Here is a 20,835-nt window from a genome sequence, read left to right as displayed (position 1 = left end):
GGATTTATAAATATGAAATAAGGTTAGCCAAGCGAGATTCATGGCGAAGCTTCTGCGAAAACGTAGAGGGCTGCAATGAATCCGCGAGGCTTAGAAAAATACTCTCTAGGAATCCCGCCCCTCGGGGGTATCTGAGAGATGATAGTGGGGACTGGTCGATGAGTAGGGAGGAGTCCCTGAGACTTTTACTGGACAATCATTTTCCCGATGTCCCAGTTGCGCAGGGATCTTCGCTTGCGTGGTCGGCGGTTGCTGGCCATGCAGAAATGCCTGCCATCCCACTACGGGAAAGTCAAATATCCTGGGCTATAAATTCGTTCAAGCCCTATAAGTCACCCGGTCCGGATGGCATCATTCCTGCGCAACTTCAAAGGTCTTTAGGGATTTCCTGCCGTTGGCCATCATCTACACTAACTGCCTCAGACTTAACTATATCCCTAAGTCGTGGCACACGGTTAGGGTCATCTTCATTCCGAAGGCCGGCAGGGGCTCTCATGTGTCACCTAAGGATTTCAGGCCAATCAGTCTCTCGTCGTTTCTTCTTAAGACGTTTGAGCGGCTGATTGACCTGTACCTACGAGAAAGGATACCTGGGGGGTTACTGTCGGCTTCACAGCATGCGTACTGCAAAGGCAGATCGACGGAAACGGCTCTCCATTCGATTGTAAAGCAAATAGAGGGGTCTCTAGAACATAAAGAGTATGCTCTGGGTGCCTTTCTAGACATCGAGGGGGCTTTTAACAATGTTCTACCGGGGGCAATCGAAAGAGCTCTGGTGGGTTTAGGAGTCGAAGCGGCTCTGGTTGAATTTATTAGCAAACTTCTATGCGGCAGAATTGTCGCAGCGGAGTGGGGAGGAGCCATAATAAGGAGGAAGGTGTGCAGGGGCACGCCACAGGGAGGTGTCCTATCTCCTCTGCTCTGGGTTGTGGTAGTCAACGAGCTTCTTGTGGAGCTGGAAGCCAATGGCTGTCGGGTGGTTGCCTATGCAGATGACCTCGCTATCCTAGTCAGGGGCAAATTTCTGGGCACCCTGCGCGATGTTCTGCAGGGATACCTGGATACTGTGGCTAGGTGGGCTGAATCATGTGGAGTGGCGGTCAACCCGGGAAAAACAGAATTGGTTCTTTTTACAAGGAGATATAAGATACCCGACTTCAGAACTCCTTCGATTGGAGGGGTACCGTTGGTACTTTCTGACAGGGTTAAATATTTGGGAATTGTTCTAGACGAGCATATGATAAAATTTAAAGGCCACAACGTACTGAAACAGTACCTAAAAACAAACCCATAAAATGGGGATTTAAAATGTGGTGCAGAGCTGAATCAACTACAGGATATCTGTTTAAATTTGATTTATTTACGGGCAAAAAACAATACCGAAGTTGGTTTGGGTGAATCAGTTATTTTGAATCTGACCCAACAGTTAAGTGGTCTTGGTTGTGAAGTATTTTTTGATAATTTTTTCAATTCGCCTCTTTTGCAATATAAACTAAGAATTAATAATACAAGAGCATGCGGAACTGTAGAATAAACAGGAAAAACGTGCCAAAAACATTGCCGTTGGACAAATAAATATATGTCCAGGGGGGAAATCCATTGGGAAAGTTTTCATGACATATCGGTTGTCAAATGGATGGACACAAAATCCGTTCATATATTGGCCAATTTTATTTCACCCATCGAAACAGGCTTCGTAAAGAGGCGAAAGGCTGGGTCGGCCGAAAAAGTAAATATTACGTGCCCAGAGATGATAATTAAATATAATAAATATATAGGTGGCGTTGGCCTAATGGACCAGCGAAAAGTCTGCTATGAAGTTGATCGCAAAGAAAAGATAAAATACTACTTACGCCTTTTTTCGATATAATGGATATTGCAAAGAACAACTCATATTTGGTGTATAAAAAGTTACATGAGAAGAAACTTGTAGAGGGACCGCTTTTGATCAGTCTAGAATTTCGTCAAAATATTGCTCGAAGTCTTATAAATGAATTGTCATGTAGGCAAAGACCCAGGCCGTCCGTAGTGAATAAACCGAAGAGTCAAGTCGGTGTGAAGCGAAGTTTACCAATGCACAATATGCAAAAGGTAAATAACATGAAGAGGTGTGTAAACTACGCTAAGAAGCGGATTGAAAATAGGACGAATGACATATGTGTAATGTGCAACGTTCTCCTCTGCTATACTAGCAAAATAAACTGCTTTGCAGATTTCCATAAATGATTTATTTTCCAAAATCTATATATTTGCACGACAAATTTTTAAAGTTTGCATTATTAGAAAACAGATGTTCCCTGCTGTTGCGAAATTCCCATTGAGGTCCATTGGAAAATATTTTTCCCATGAAATTACAAAAAACTGTGAAATTAATTTAAAAGTTGAATTGTTTTTTATGTATTTTGCTTTCAAATCAACTAAATAAAACAGTCGTACAACAAAATTGACTTGTAGTTTTCTTACGGTCCTGAAAGAGTTAAAATTATTTTGGTTTGATGATTTTCTTTGTTAGGATGGTTGCCACTTAGAAGTAAAAGAAGCTAACTTCAGGATAACTTTAAATTGGTTCCCAACTAACTAACGCGCACTATTAATTGGTTATTGTCTTTGAGATAAGCAAAGTCCTTTTATAAGGCAATGGCCGAAAAAGTTGACTTGGTTATTTTTGCACTACTTGTCGACTAACTACCAGTAATCTAATTTCAGTCGAAATATAAGTGAGCATATTTCCTACTATTATAATAAAATATTCTTTCCTGCAGTGGATTCAAATTGAACTAAATCACGCATCATAACATAACATTAGGGATCGAATACGATACGAAAGAAAATTACGTGATACGTCAGTCGTGTAAGTTAAATGGGATTATAACATACGATAGCAAATAAATCCAACTACATATTTTGAATGAATTGCTATTTTAAGAACCAAAAGTATGTTGGATCATATCTTGAAGTCATAATAGATACAAAAACGTCAAATTGGTTGTAAAAATATCAAAAAAATAATAAATTCAGTGATTACGTTCAATTACTATTTCATGCACCCCCAGCGGATTAGGGGGTTAGAATATACGCGCGGTGGTTATGCCCTTGTACATAAAGCGCAGCCCTTTCATGTTGCCAGCGCAATACATAGCTTCTCCAAACCCAATTGTCAACCTAATCTCTTCGTGGCGAATCCTGTTTCATTAACAGCCGAGGCTCTGGCTACCCCGAACTCCTCATGAATCTATTGGGTGGGAGGGCTTTATGGTCCAGAAGGTCGAATGTGGTAATAACAAATCGTTCCCGAGATGGTCGGGCTTGGTACCGGAACGTACCGAATCTGCATCCGGCAAAGGACTATCAACTCTATAACACTCCCCAAGGCCTTCGGGGAGTGTCCTTATCGCTACAACAGCAACAATAACTCGTTCACGTATGTCATCATGCCGTATGTTATAATCCGAAAATCATGATTTTACGTGACGAGTTATACGATCATGGGTATAACGATTCCATAGCAGATCGGAGAGAAGGGGACGAAATATTTATTTTTATGTTCTTTTCAGTGTTTGCATTCGCTACTCCAGAGCAAACAAAGCAATACAAATATGCTCTGCTACTGCTCCGGCTCCGAACAAGAACAGAGCCCTAGCATAAACAAGTGATAGAATTTCTTGTGCTCTGCTAGGAGGTATGTGGTGTTTGAGAAAACATTCGACCTGATTCGGTTGCTTTGTTGTTGCCAAAGTATGAGATGACGGCTCTAAACAAATAAAAACTCCTTGCTCCAAATAGCATATCGTTTGGAGTTTTTATTCTGCTATTTGCTCTTCTCTAAAACACGCGTAGCTCGTAGCAGAGCATTAGAAATGCTATCACTTTTTTATGCTCATAAACAAACTCTGAAGTAATATATGTATGTAGCATTTTTAATCACTGTTTTAAAAATGTTTGGACATATAATCTTTTAAACTTAAATATATATCGACTTAATTTTTTCTTTGCAACTAGTTAATACCTTATTTTTTGTAGTTAACAGAAGGTACTCACCGGAATCCCGTAAAAACTCCACCATAGTAAGTAAGATTTTTTTAAAAATGGTACCTTTTCTGCAGGGTATTGACTTACATACACATGAACACGTGCGTATCACAAAATAGAGCTGCAAAAGTATCGGTATAAATATCGATACATCGAGTACTAGGTTCATGGTGCGATTATCGATATTTTTTTCTAAATATCGAGTACTGTATTCCCATTTCTTATTCCTTTTTCTAGAGGCAGAATTGCCAGCACCTAAAACTTTGGTAAGACAAAAAAAACATGAATAAATAAAATTACAAACATTATGTCAAATTTGTGTTTATTTTAGATGAATATCCAACAAGTTGGTGGCTCTGAATATTGAAAAATTTATATAAAAGTTCAATGTTAAAAGTACGTTATTTTTTTCATATTATATACACATATGTACATGTATTCGTGTATGTATCAATTTTGACAAAATCAGTAATACTTTTGCAATATGCCTCTATTGCAAGAAAATGTTATAAAACTAGTAGTAATACGTCCAATTTGTTTCACCATCTAGAACGAGCGCATACAACTGCAAATTCAGATTCATCATCACGTAAAAAGGCTTTTGACAGCACCCTACTGGGGTTTAGCCACCGCAGACGTTCGACCTTTTCCCATAGTGGATGACAAAGGGTGTTGTAACTTTGTATATACCCTCGTTTTGCTGTATACGCTACCATCGCGGACAACTTTGCAGAATGTGTTTTATGACAGTTTCGAAGTTATGAAGACAATATTAAATATATATACATGTACATATTGTATTTACATAAATGTCTGATATATACCTGATATTGCTTTTAAATTGAGTAAGCGCTTTTCACTTAAAAAAAAAAATTCGATATATATCGCGATATATCTATACCCTCCCTCTTAAATATCGAAAATATCGAGCAAGCCGAATATCGATACTTTTGCAGCTCTATCACAAAACAGATGTTGAATATGAACATTGAACTCTTTAAAAGTGTGCCGGCAGCATATGCTCTGACCATTGTAACGGGTATTGCTAGATGAAAATTTGTATTTTAAATTTTAGTTTGTAGGTTAAGTTGCATCTCATCCCGGGGGAGATTTCTTGCTCCACGAAACAATGAAATGAAAGAACATTAATTTTTATACACATTATTTTTTCAATTCACCTTTCTGTAAAGAACTAGAATTGGATTATTATCAAGCTTTTAAGTTACGGATGTCGGCTTGGTGTTAGCGTCCTGGTCTTGGACTCATGTCGTGGGCAAAGCAACATTAAAAGTTTTTCCAAGCGGGTTCGGCAGTGATTTGGCAAACACTCCGAGTGCATTTCCGCTATGAAAAGCTTCCCAGTGAAAATTCATCTGCCTTGCAGCTGCCGTTCGGAGCCGACTCAAAACTTGTAGTTCACGGCTTTTTTTCTAAATATCTTGGTAGATTGGTGGATTTTTCAGCATTTATATCATTGCCATATAATTTCTGTGTATGCAACAATGGAAATTCTACTACAAATTTATTTCCGTGTTAGGAGAACTTTGCAGCTTGCAAGAAGGTGCTTGGCATTACTTCAGCAACTGACTCCTAAGAATTTTCAGTAAAGAAATGAAAAGCGTTGACAAAAATCTCCCTGTGAAATGGACAAAAACTTAGAGTTTATTCCTTAGCTTAGAGCCTATTCCACAGATGATTCAACGATAGGCTCTGTAGAAAAAAGACTCCAAGCCAAACTACAGACAATCTGGGCAAGCGAGTTAAGCATCTAGGCAAAGGTGGAGGACCAAATGCAGTTGGCTGGATAAAATTTTGCAACATAACGTCAAATTTTGATATGGCTTTCAACAACTAGTACACAAGAAGTTACTTTTAGGAATATAGGGCCTTTCGATGATATATGTAGTATAGAAATGACGTACGCGCTGTAAAGACTATATCTGATAAACAAGTTGCGAAACGATTGATTCCAAGCAGGACTCAATAGGGCGAGTATACCGAATCACCTTGAAGCATTTATTTGTCATGTTCTGGCCTGATCCACTCGATTACATTTTACGCATAGCAAGCAAGGAAGGATGAAATTGGCTTTGACTCTAAAGCCTTAAAGGAATACAAGGCCAGGCGTTTGAAAGTATTTTGACAATTTGAACATTTTGTTTCATAATTTTTAACCGATTTTGAAAATTTTTGTTTGTTTTTATGGAAAGATTTTGAGATTAGGAAGAGAGCTGCCGAGCCCGGTTTTCGAATTTTTGTTTATTTGTATAAATTTTGTGTGTGCAAAATTTCCTAAAAAGGGTAGTTTTTACCGGACGCCATGGTGTGGTGCTAGCGTGCTCCGCCTACCACACCGAAGATCCTGCTTGAACCCAGGGCATTTCGAGTGTATTTCTGCCATGAAAATCTTCTCAGTTAAAACTTGTCTGCCTTGCAGATTACGTTTGGAGTAGGTGTGAAACATCTATGTCCCGTCCCGACAATTTGTAGAGAAAATAAAAAGGAGCACGACGCATATTTGAAAACTTATATACCTGCTCCCGTTAGTAAATATTTCGTAACAAAAACTAGCTAAAGATCATTGTGAAGATTACGATTAACTCAGATACAAATAAACAAAAATTTTAAAATCGAGTTCGATGGTTCCCTTCGAAACCTCAAAATATTTCAATAAACTTTTTTTAATTTTAAAAATTCTAACCTGCAAAGATTAGTGAAACAAAGTTTACAATTTGTCCACCTTTGTGCGCTGTGTACAAGTTTTACTTTTTTTCTGATGTATTCACCCACTCTTAGTCTCCAGTGTAAGTTGTATATATTTGTTTACATTTTTTCAAAGTTTTGCTTTTGCTCACAGTGCATGTATTGTATTTGGCTAGGAACACGAGGACACAACAAGAAATTTTCTGCCCAGCATTGGAGCAGAGGACAAGGACCTTTAAATAAGATAAACAATTTCCACTGCCAAAAAGGTCATTGTGCGTATGAGGCATAGACAGTGTCTAATGTGATGACTCGCCAAATACCCACTGAACCATTAAGCGCACAGATTGAACGATGAATAATTTTTAATTGATTTTTGTTGTGAATGCACATAAAAAGTCAGGGACGGAAAATAATAATTTTTTTTTTCGGAGTCGAAAAAGTCCTGGTCAAAAAATTGTCCTAGTTGAAAATATTTGAATTCCCAGGTATCCCTACAGCAATATCTTTTCGAATCATGCATCCTTTTTATTTTTCGAACTTTTTCCCTAAAAGTCTACGTATAATAGTAAAATCGGTATTTTTATTTTTTGAGTCCGATAGAACTAGTTACACTCGGACTTTTAAAAATAAAAGTCCGGAAATAAAAGTTAAATCAAAACTTTTATTTTTTAAGACCGAAATAAAAAGTCCCGCTTGATAACAAAGAAAAAAATTTATTTCGGATAAGCCGTTTCTTTGTTATCAAGCGGGACTTTTATTTCGGCCTTAAAAAATAAAAGTCTTGATTTAACTTTTATTTCCGGACTTTTATTTTTAAAAGTCCGAGTTTAACTAGTTCTGTCGGACTCAAAAAATAAAAATCCGAAAATAATTTTTATCTTGATCCAAATATATTTAAAGTCCAAAATTAATAGTTTTGCAAGGACTTATATTATAAAAGGAATAACAGTTTCAGGCCCTGCAAAAAGTGGAATAAAGATGGCCGCCGTGGTGTGGTGGTAGCGTGCCCCGCCTACCACACCGAAATTCCTGGGTTCACGCCACGGGCAAAGCATGATCAAAAATTTATAAACACGTTTTTTTTCAATTAGAAGAAAGTGTTTCTAAGCGGGGTCGCCCCTCGGCAGTGATTTGGCACTGCTAATTTGTAGGAAAAATTTAAAAGGAGCACGACATAAATTGGAAGTGAAACTCGGCCTAAAATCTCTTAGGAGGTTATCGCGCCTACTATTAATTTCTTTATATGAGAAAATTAAAAACAAATTATCAATTTTTTATAAATAATAACAAAATAAAATAGAAACAAAAATTAAAAGTCATTGTTCAGCAGACAAGTGGCAATCAGCAGTTGTTCAGCGTGATATTTCGCGCTTGAATGCTATTTTTAAAAACAAATAGTGAAGAAACACAGCCACACAGTTAATGACAAATCCGTTGCTTGCATATCGTCCATTAAGGTTACGTATACGTCACACACTACCGCACCCGCAAGCCTGAAAGTACATATTTGTGTACATGTATGGGTGTAAGAGCGAATTGTTTATTTCAGCTTTCAAGCGCGAAATTCTTCATTTTTTTGCATTTACTGTTTAACTCTACATTTTTCGTTTTTGTTTTTTTTTTTTCAATTTTCATAAAAAATAATTATTGTTGCAGCTGTTAGAAGCACATTCATAACTGCACACATATGACCATTCATTTCAATCTACTTCCCCGTGAACTCACTTTCAGTTGCACTTCACTTTATGTAATAGATGGCGCTATTGGCGCGACAAACGCACTGAGCATATGTGTATGAGTGTGTCGTTTTCATTAATTCAATTCAGTGAACTTAAAGGGCTTTAACGCTACCGTTACGCTAGCAACTGTACATAAACGTATACCTACCTACCTACATATATTTTTAAACGCGGTGTACATCGTGGGAGTTGATATAATTTTGCACAATTATCCAAATACTTCAACTGCAAAAAAAAATTCACATTTCTTTACTATTTTATGCGTGTACGTGTATGTGTGTGTTTGTGTGGGCGTGAGTATGGCTTGAAGGTACAACAGTGAACAATGTGTGACGGAAATTCAATTTGACAGTGTCAGGAGTGAGAATTAAGCATTACCGTGATAAACGTAACATAGAGTTTAAAATAATTAAGTATGAATGTTTGTAGGAAAGTAGGAAATAATTGTGGTTGTCACTTTTGCTTTATTTCCATGTCGAATTTTTTCGTTCATTTTGTTAATGGCAGCAAATACATGAATTATTGTGAGTAAAATGTTATGTTCAATTATTCTTATATAAGCAAGCGGTCGCCGTGGTGTGATGCGTGCTCCGCCTACCACACCGAAGATCTTCGGTTTTCTTAAGAAGAAAGTTTTTCCAAGTGTGGTCGCCCCTCGGCAGTGTTTCGCAGGCACTTCGAGTGTATTTCAGCCATCAAAAGCTGTCAGTGAAAACATATCTACCTTGCAGTCGGAGTCGGCATAAAACAAATAGGCCCCATCCCGGGAGAAGCTCGGTCTAAAATCTCTTCGGAGGTTATCGCACCTTACATTTTTATTCGAAATAAAATAATTAAAAAAAAAACTTTTTAAGTTAAACGGTTTTGTTGAAAACAATACTTACATTAGTAATAATAATACTGAACGCTAGAAAATAATTATTTAGGTCCTAGGTACTAGTAATCACACTCCTCATCAATCTAGGGCGTTGATCAGAAAAATAAATAAAAGCGTTGGGTGCGTAAAATTTCTGGTCTCAGTTATGATTACTAATAGAAATTTGACGCGTCCAATGCTTTTATGTAATTGTCTGATTAATGGGGAGTGTGATGACTAGTACCTAGGACCTAAATAATTATTTTCTAGCGTTCAGTATTATTATTACTAATGTAAGTATTGTTTTAAATAAAACCGTTTAACTTAAACATTTTTTTAATTATTTTATTTTCAACCTATATTTAATTGCCTATTATTTCTCATTCTATTTAGCTCATTTAGTGACTCATTATTACAAGGACTCTTTTCTGACAATTTATTACGGTCTAAGTCCTCAATACATAATCCTTCCAAAGACTTTACTCGACTCAGCTCCATGTAGCTTGTCCCTCCTCGAACTCCAATTATTTTGATGTCACTTCTACCGGACTGTAGGTAATCACCCTCATCGCGAAGTTCACGCGGAAATGTGTTCGCCTTCACTTCTTTTGTTCGGGTGAACTTTTTCCGCCTATCGGCAATTTCGGGCGAACAAAAGTTCACTTCGAAACTATTTCGAATTGGCAGTGAACAAATAATTTAGTTACAATTGTGTAAATTTTGTAACCAAGCATATATTTCCTTAAAATACAACAAAAATAGAAATAAAAAATGTAGAAAATAATGTTTAGTATTGCACTTAGGTTGGTATTGATTGAGCGTGAGGAGAATATACATAAATGTGAAAGCGGTTCAGATGCAATTAAGGGAAAGTCCTAACCCTTTGGAGCTAAATGATTCACTGTAAGCTAAAAATTACTATTTTCAGCACTTTTGAATAACAAGTTAATTTTTTTCAATTAGTTTTCGCCAATATTACAGGCTAAACAAGTCGGTATTCTAATATTTGCTAGTTATTCTTACCACTCCTTGCCACCATTGAAGCAAAAATTTGGAGTTCCACTAATTGTAAAATTGTGCACATGTCTTCTTTTTTGCGCATAGGGAAAAGGCGTCGGAAAGGACCATGAAGTGGGTCTTAGCCAATCTTGTTTCAGAGAGGTGCTCAACATTTTGGAACCGTTGCTTTGTCCACAATGGATAACTTGGCCAACTGATACGTTGTCATAAAAAATAGAATTTACAGCAATACAGGAATTTCACTTCTTCCACTCAGCTTCCGATTGTGCATTATTTATTGATTTATTTCTAATAATAAAAGAACATATAATTATAAGAGTATCAAATTTCAAAACAAAAAATTACTTAAATTTTGTTTTCCTCTCGTTCGCCTGTAAAATATAAGTGAACAAATTTGGGTGTTCATTTCGCCCGAACAAAGAGTTGCCGATAAGGTGAAATCTTTTTCGAACACGAAAAATTTTTTCGCCACCCTCTGCGATAGGGTGAACAAAAACTGTGAATATTTTCGGGTGAAAATAAAACTCACGATAAGGGTGAATATTTGTTTCAAATACGAGCCAAATCGGACTACAAGTAAGATTTTTTTGGATATCTCGATCCTTGTGCCACCTAGGGCGTTTTTTTCATATGTCGCTTTCTATTCATTTATGAATTATGAGCCAAATCGGACCAAAAATACGATTTTTTTGAATATCTCGATCCTTGCGCCACCTAGCGGCGATTTTTTTCATAAATCGCTTTCTATTCATATATGTATTATGTATTCCAAATATGAACCAAATCGGATCACAAATACGATTTTTTGAAATATTTCGATCCATGCGCCACCTATCGGAGTTTCTTATTATAGCATTGTCATCGGATTCTCAACTATATTCCAAGTTTCAAGCTTGTAGCTTCTCGGGAAGTTACTTAAATTTTAATTACAAAATTCGTAAACAAGATAGAGTCAAGCTAAATAAAACCGTTTAAAAACAGACGCCTTCAATGCCAGCTTAACGCGAATTTTGTATCACCGAATTCACCAAGTTATTAAAACAAAACACTAAAAGAATAGTTATATAATAAATTTAAATGCTACTTTCAACAAATTAATAAAAAAAATGAATTCAAATAAAATGACCCAAGTCGAATTATCAAGTTGTTAAAAAAGCAAGTCACCCGAAAAGGTGCCGATTTTTTCAAAAATTCTATACCCCGATTGGCTACCAAGGGTCTGAATACTATTTAGAAATGATGCTCATCTCCTACTTGAGTTGGAAATTTATGTACGGATGGGGGTTTTAAAAATCACTTGGTCTTATATTCAAACATCTGTTGTTTATTTGCGAAAATGTCGTCTAATATTTTAATTTTGATTTTCACGCTTCATCATTCCAAACACAAGTCTCCCGGTTTGACATTTCCTAAATATGGCGGCCCTATCGCCAACTAGTCCCTTGAATGAATTACATTGATTACAGCCTATCAACCTAACCTAACCAGCCTATCAACAAAGTTTAAATATCTTCTATAGCACATACATATATTTTCCTTCCCAAGAACACTGAAAATGGTGAAGCAAAAGCTTTCCTAAGACAGTCGAACAAACGACCGGGTGTGCTAACTACCCTAACATAGTGAATAGTCGAACTAGTCTGAAAACTGGAGCTACGCGGTCATCCATAATAGGCTCATATACCACAAGGCCGAAAGACAACAGTTTGACTGATAATATAACCTTAACATATTTCAACTTAAAATCGGTCGACTTCATTCTAAAATATGGTTTTGGTTTAGCGAAGACTATCGATACCAATGTTTCGAACACAAACGCCTGAAAATTTTGGTATGCATTTTTTTAATTTTATCCAGGATTCTTCTAAAGTTTAAATTATGTAGATGCGCTGAGAATTTTATGATTTTCACCCATTAGTTACGCAATGATGTTCTCTTATACAGCTTATGATTTCGAGGACGGTGTTACTCCCTAACATTTCAAGGTGTTTTTCTGGCGTAGCTTGGCCGCATAGCGTAACAAAAATATCCGTCAGAAAGGCTGCACTTTAAGCTTCTAGGAAAGTGATGCCGCAGTCTTATATCTTCTGTGCTGGCATATGATGTGCGAGCCAGGAGGCATGGTAGCGACTGGTAGTCGGGATAGCTATTGTTCGCACGTCGGGAATTGTAGCTCTTAAAAACTGGAGGCGTCCTTTGGCGCGATCAACAATCGGCCAGCATTGATGCTGATCGGTAGAACTGAGCTACGAGAGTCATGAGTCATGACTATTTATTAATAGCAACCGTAAGTGCACTCTGTGCGTTACCAGCAAAGAGCCACAGATGATTTAAAGAAATCGTGTCGGCGACGAGTATTAGGAGCTAGCCCAGAACTACTCCTTCGGTGAAATTACGCTTTGAACGAGACACACAGACAAAAGTATTAAGTATTAAGTATTTCTATTTTTATTCCAGGTGAGGCAGACGCAGTACCAGTCCCTAAGATCGGGGTTAGGTTTGAATCCTCCCTAGAGTAAGTGACCGAAAGGCAGTCCCTCCGCAGAGAGCTACTACTGAAATTATTTGAACGATCCGAGAGATTTGAAGGCAAAAACCCCGGCAAAACGTCGATTTCCTTAAATGTATATACACAAAACCTTTCTTAGTCTCATGACTACCTCCAAGCTAGTGCTAAATGGATTCAAAGCAGGACAAAGCGCTACACTTGTCCCAACAGCTCTTAAGACCGAACATAAGATAAAGATGCGTACAAAGGGGGCCATTGCCAATTCGTAGGACATCGCAGTGGATAAAGTGTCAGTTGAAAGCACTGCGATTGAACAGAAATATAACTAGTACTGTGTCTTCTGCGCTAGTTCGAAGCTAAGGTAATTCACTGTTGGGAAGATATCACTTATATGGGGTGGTGAGCGTGCTCCGCCTACCACACTGAAGATCCTTGGTTCACGCCCAGGCAAAACAACATCAAAATTTTAAAAAGAAGTTTTTTCAATTAGCAGAAAGTTCTTCTAAGCTGGGTCGTCCTTCTGCAGTGATTTGGCAAGCAATCCGAGTGTATTTTTGCCATGAAAATATTCTCAGTAAAAACTCATCTGCTTGTGAGTCCTGTCCCGCCAAAATTAAAAAAAGGAGTCCGTCACAAATTGAAAAAGAAGCTCGGCCTTAAATCTCTTCGGAGGTTATTGTGCCTTACATTTATTTTCTTTATTTATAAATTAACTAAAAATTATAGATATACATATCTTTTTAAATGCGGCTGAAAACCTTTTGTGGCATATACATAAAGTCTGTGCCAATTTAGATGAGAGAGGAACGATTAAATTCTTTTATATGAGAAAATGGTTATATGGGGAGATATGCTATCGTTTCCCACAAATCGAATGCTCAGTGGAATATCACGCTATCTCGGCTGCGGCTTCGAAAATTCTTTATCACATTAAACTATTTGATAGCGCCCTATCTTTTCGAAAATGACCTATCCCAGGACTCGGTTTAAGAACTTCCTATCTGAATAGCACGTTTTTGATACAAAACCCGGGAATACTCTAGAAATAATTGAACTCCTAGATAGAGTTTATAACTTAGTCAGCATCAAGGTAGGGTGCTCTTAAGAGTAGACAGCATTTTATATCCAGCCAAAATATCGAAAACCTAGGAAATACAAGACAGCCGCCACCCTGCATCTGGACAACATTTGCTATTCGGGCAACACATAGAATAATATAGAGCCTCTAGAGTATATTCATTATGTATACATTCGAAACATACCAAAATTCTCGGTTCACTAGACTAAAGGACAAACATAACTCCATACTTAAATTCTGACAAATCAAACCTTAGTATAACCTCAACTAATATGGCGAGCTTTCATAGAAATGAAGCAAATGAAAAGAGTTTTATGATGTGGAAAAATTGTTAAAGGAACCCAAAGTGTAATGTCAGTGGAATAAACTAACAAGAAGACTAAGTGAAAGAGATCTCACAGCTGGAATAGGTAGATAGTTCAATAAAAAGCGAGTGAAGTGGCGCTGCACTTGAGCGATTCACAATTTAGCTTAAGCGTGCATGAAGTCGATATGGCGAGTGCCGGCGTGCATGAATAGTGTGCACTTGTGGGATATGCAAATTTTTCATAGCAGTAAATATTTATGGGGGTGCATGTTGTTCCAAATTGACGGTAATATAATATAGGATGGGTAACGAAAATGAGGAAAGTAAAAACAACAAGCGTAATAACAAAGTAAAAGATCTGTGGAGGTTGTGAAGACAGAGGGAAGATTGTAGGTAAAGCTGGGTATTATGCATTGAAGTGGAAGATGAAAATTGAAAGGCTGTTGTGCGCAGAAAATGATTTGTTGGTTCGCTACTGATAATATCGAGAAGGGTATAATGAGAACATTTTTTTCTTGTAACCAGTATAACCATCGTTGATGGTAGTTGTTAAATATTTTCTCAACAAAAAGAATCAACACCAAGTTTTTCTTTGTTTAAAATGCAATCAAATCACATATGAGTATCCATTAGTATCAAAAATTTGTTTTCAAATAATACCTACATACCACATAATACGGTTCTCACAAATATATCTCCTGCATCAAATAAGACATTGGGTTGAAAATAATTATCTCTTGATACCCCCGTCAATACCTTTTGTTCGATACCTGTGTTATATCTCGCAAACGGGTTCAGGTATCCAAAACGTTTACTTATTCTCAAAGTCCCTATCTGTAGTTTTCCTTTGACATCCATATTTTACAACCACGTTCGAAACATTCTCCGGCCTATGTTTGCGGTCTAAAAAGCTGAGCTACCTAGCTAGTTTAAAATGTATCCTTAACGGTAAGTTAGGCGGAGGTAGATATAGCTTCTAGAGTAGCACTGAGTTATTTACAGTACTTTTTATTTACAGAGCGAATAAGTTCTAAAGATAGACGATTTGGGTTCAGTGGGTATAATAATGGTATTTAAGAAAACAAGTAAGGAAGGCTAAGTTCGGGTGTAACCGAACATTACATACTCAGCTGAGAGCTTTGGAGACAAAATAAGGGAAAATCACCATTTAGCAAAATGAACCTAGGATAACCCTGGAATGTGTTTGTATGACATGTGTATAAAATGGAAGGTATTAAAGTATTTTAAGAGGGAGCAGGCCATAGTTCTATCGGTGGACGCCATTTAGGGACATCGCCATAAAGGTTTGTACGATATTGGTATGAAATGAAAGGTGTTAATGATTATTTAAAACGTAGTGGGCCTTAGTTCTATAGTTGGACGCCTTTTCGAGATATCGCAATAAGGGTGGACCAGGGGTGACTCTAGAATATGTTTGTACGATATGGGTATAAAATTAAAAGTATTAATGAGGGGTTTAAAAGGGAGTAGCCCTTAGTTGTATATGTGAAGGCGTTTTCGAAATATCGAACAAAATGTAGACAAGGGTGACCACTAATTTATTTATATATGTCATACCACGAACAGTATTCCTGCCAAGATTCCAAGGGCTTTTGATTTCGCACTGCAGAACTTTTTCATTTTCTTCTACCTAATATGGTAGGTGTCACACCCATTTTACAAAGTTTTTTCTAAAGTTATATTTTACGTCAATAAACCAATCCAATTACCATGTTTCATCTCTTTTTTCATATTTGGTACAGAATTATGGCATTTTTTTCATTTTTCGTAATTTTCGATATCTGAAAAGTGGGCGTGGTCATAGTCGGATTTCGGGAATATTTTATACCCAAATAAAGTGACTTCAGATAAGTACGTGAACTAAGTTTAGTTAAGATATATCAGTTTTTGCGCAAGTTATCGTGTTAACGGCCGAGCGGAAGGACAGAGTTCGACTGTGTATAAAAACTGGGCGTGGCTTCAACCAATTTCGCCCATTTTCACAGAAAACAGTTACAGTCATAGAATCTATGTCCCTACCAAATTTCACAAGGATTGGTAAATTTTTGTTCGATTTATGGCATTAAAGTATTCTAGACGAATTAAATGAAAAAGGGCGGAGTTACGCCCATTTTGAAATTTTCTTTTTTCTTTGTATTTTGTTGCACCATATCATTACTGGAGTCGAATGTTGACATAATTTACTTTTGTACTGTAAAGATATTAAATTTTTTGTTAAAATTTGACTTAAAAAATTTTTTTTTTTAAAGTGGGCGTGTTCGTCATCCGATTTCGCTAATTTTTATTTAGCACACATATAGTAATAGGAGTAACGTGTCTACCAAATTTCATCATGATATCTTCAACGAGTGCCAAATTACAGCTTGCAAAACTTTTAAATTACCTTCTTTTAAAAGTGGGCGGTGCCACGCCCATTGTCCAAAATTTTTCTAATTTTCTATTTTCAACGCACCCACCAAGTTTCATCGCTTTATTCGCCTTTGGTAATGAATTATCGCACTTTTTCGGTTTTTCGAAATTTTCGATATTGAAAAAGTAGGCGTGGTTGTAGTCCGATTTCGTTCATTTTGAATAGCGATCTGAGATGAGCGCCCAGGAACCTAGATACCAATTTTCATCAAGATACCTCAAAATTTACTCAAGTTATCGTGTTTACAGACGGACGGACAGACGGACGGACGGACGAACGGACGGACGGACAGACATGGCTTAATGAATTTCTTTTTTCACCCAGATCATTTTGATATATAGAGGTCTATATCTATCTCGATTAGTTTATGCCGTTACGGATTACCGTCATTCGAACAAAGTTAATATAATCTGTGAGCTCTGCTCAGCTGAGTATAAAAATTATAGGAGCGCACTTTTTCTTAAATATCTTCAATGAAAGGATATTGAGCTAATACAATTTTAAGTAGAACCGACATAGTTATCAATTGCTTACGTTCGGTTGAACTGGCCGGCCCGTAAAGACGAAACAAAGACTGAATGTGTCCATAGTTTTCTCAAAAGTATGATCGATGACCTAACTGAAAGGCCCTTTCAAAAACCAGGATCCACGTTATAAATAAATTGCACCCTCTTAGGTGGGTCCTTAAGACTAGAGTTTTAATCTGGTGAACACAGAATACAACTACAGAATGTGCACGATCAATTAATTTCACATTTACTTTCACTAACGGGTCCTAATATAAAAACATGTGAAGCTCAAAAGCAATGTCCATCAGGAGTCTAAGTCCCCTCTTGTTACTTAGAAAAGTATTTTTGGTCGTAAAGCTCCGCGCTTGGTTGCAGCCCCGCGTTTGGTTCCACGCCTTTCCTGCTTGGTAGATCATGTGCAACGCCAAATTTCTTCAAATCTTGCCCAATCTGATCGGAAGGTCTACGGTACAAGCTAGCTTATCCCCTTTTTTCGTGTTCATTTACTGCCGTAATCGGGGGCCCGAAATAGATGTATACTTCTTCCTATCCCGAATATGTCCATGGATTGCTTGCACTCTAACACACTTCAAGATGTTGTGCTATGCAAGATTATTCCCCCGCTTGGTCGTAAATATAGAAGCGAGCACTGCCGTTTTCCTCCAGTGTTTCTACTTCTTTGGTTACGGCTACTACTTCGCCTGAAAGACACTAAAGTAATATGGCAGTTTGTATGATCTGTTCATTTCCGGATCAGCACAATTTTCGGCAGATCCTGCCCCCTTCAATCGTTTGGAACCATCCGTATACACCTGTGTCGCCTTTTCTGTCATTTCTGTGTCCTTGTGACAAGCTTCCTCTTCTATTGTAGCTGCAATTTCTCCATCGAAGATCAAGTACGGAATCCGGTAGTCTGATCGTTCCATATTTGATGACTCTGTACTTATATTGCCATACAATTAGCAATCCGGCTACCCCGATTGGTAATTGTTGTTTTTATAAAACAAAAATTTATCGAATACTAAAAACATTTTTAAGTTATAGTATGTCCTATGAAATGACCAAAACCCTCGCGTTTTCTGGAGTCGGCTAGCGTTGTTAGTTTCTGAGTCGGTTATTTTGCCCAATACTTCAAGTCAAAGTTCTACACAGCAACAAAGTTCATGAATAGTTTTTCTATATGGAATACCATCTGGCACATATGTATATGAAATAGATTTCTATCTGGCAGCACACTCATCATATAAATTCCACTATACCCTTTATGTTATAAACTTCACTGAACAAAATGATAATACTTACACTGTTGGACTGCCACTACTGGATATTAAGAGGAAAACGTACTCAATTAAGAAATCAATAACATTAACTAACTATTTCCGTTGCGTGTAATAAGATACCGAATACAGTAACAAAGCTGAAAGAACCCACCAAAAAAAATTGCGCCTTACTGGCGGGCATGTAAGCAAGAAGAAAAATTCCTAGTCGGCAAAAAAAACAGAGCGAAAAATATAAACAAACGTGAAAGTGTAGATGAAAAGCTCCTACTTCAAACGCACAATGTCTATTAAAATAGTAATTTGCTTACATACTCGTAGCTACATATATATTGTGTATACATGTATATGTAACTTCTATGTACACATAACAGAAAAATACAGCACAATAAACAACAATTTAAGAGATAATTTTTATTTAATTTATTTATGAACCGCAGCAACAGTATTTATTGCTTGTAATCACACTATCTGCACACTTCACTTACACGTGACGAATATTCTCTCTGTATGTAAGTACATACGTATATCTTACACATATACGTATTAGAACAGCCACAGAATGTATGGGATTTGAAAAAGCCTAAAAAAAACATTTGCATCATAAACTAAGCTCAACAATAAGCCTTAAATCTAAAAATTTTAAGAAATCTCAAAATAGAAACTTGCTTTTGGTTTTAAAAAAAATCAAATTAAAAAATTTTAAATTTAAAAATAGAAACTTATATCGACTTCTGGTTATAAAACAGAACCCCAAAAATTTAACTTAGGGCCGTTCTTTCATGTGAAATTTAAAATTACAAAATAATTTCAGTAAGCGAATTGACTAACTTTTAAAGATGTCGAAATGACTTAGCTATTCACTAACTCTAATGTTACGGTGAGTCCTTCTTATAGAATTCCAGCAGAAATTTAGGCCCAATCTTTTAACGGTACACAGTCCCATTTGACTATTGAATTTTAGTTAAATTTCTTCTTTTCTTCACATTTAAACTATAGTGAATAACAAGGACCCAATTCTGTGCGATTAAAAGGCGATAACAAACCAATAACTTATCAATATCAGATTTTACCGAGGGCAAATTTTAGTATGTACTCGCAAGAGTATAAAAAAGTGGTGTTCCTATGTTATTGGAGGGGTTCTCTTAATTAAACCTATACTTTTAAACTGTCACTTTGCGTGACCTCTTCTCTTAGTTTTGACGTTTTGAAACCACTTATCATCAAACGGCTGGCAGGTGTTAGATTCAATAAAATGCCGATATCTTTTCAAATTCGGTCTTTTATTTGAAGAGCTTTTCATATTTGCAAATCAAATACTCTGACAAAATCTTAAGCAAGAAGAAAAGAGTTAAGGTTCAAGTTAGCATCGCCGAGCATCCACGATTTCTACAAAACCGGTAAAAGACACTACAAACAAATGGATGCTTGAAGCAGGCTAAAAGGCCTTCAGGTGACAAGCTTTACGTCTGCCAACACTGGCGCCTAACGCAATCCCCTAGTCATATATGGCTGCCTTCTGAAAATCTCCCGAAGTTCAGTATTAGAGAAGAAGTTGTTGTCAAATCACATACTTGTTTTTTCAAATGTGGAAGAAATATCTTTCTTCTTGATACAAAAACTTTTAGAAAATATAACTAAATGATAGTAATGACTAAATGTAATTGTTAAGACCTTGAACTCTTACTCACGCTCTTGATCATGCAAAACATCACATTAATTTTCTTCTAAAGTTTTTTGAGAGTTATATAAATATATTTGAATTAAAAAGAAAATAGAGAAACTGAGATAGTTTTTCCTTCTATGCTCTTTTTTATCTCTTACGTCCTCTTTAAAAAAAAAAAACCTTCAAAGCAAAGTACTGAAAGTCAAGGCCAAGCATTTTATAATAAATTTTCGCTGTTTTACAATATAATGCATACTAGAAAAATTCTTGAGCCATCTTTTTAACTTTTTAATTTTTCTTCTTAGTGCGCATGGCTGGGTATCCGGGTACCACAAGGCAGTTCATAGAGTATGCAGCACTTGTGGAAAACCAATTTGCCTCAGTCATGCTAAAAATAAGTGTCCTGAGTGTTAAGATTTGAAAACTTATAACCCTTTTCATGTTATTTATTAATCTAAAATGTAATCATTTATTATTTACGTGAGAACTACTAGTGGTACCTGGGTATCCCAGCCATGAGAACTAGTAATAAAAAACTAATTTATTAAAAAAAAACCATCTTCATGCAAGTATAGTTGAAAAAATGTCTCTCCTTTTTGTAGAAAACTTATTCCCATAGGATGCCACAAAAGTTTAACTCGTTTCTATTTCTAGATTATGTAAAAATGGCTTTTGAATATGCAAAAGCTCTGATTTTTTGTGCTGAAG

The sequence above is a fragment of the Eurosta solidaginis genome, chromosome 2 (genome assembly GCF_040869045.1).
Source record: "Eurosta solidaginis isolate ZX-2024a chromosome 2, ASM4086904v1, whole genome shotgun sequence".
NCBI classification, from domain to species: Eukaryota; Metazoa; Arthropoda; class Insecta; order Diptera; family Tephritidae; genus Eurosta; species Eurosta solidaginis.
The sequence above is the reverse complement of the archived record's forward strand: the minus strand, read 5'-3'. Positions refer to the sequence as shown.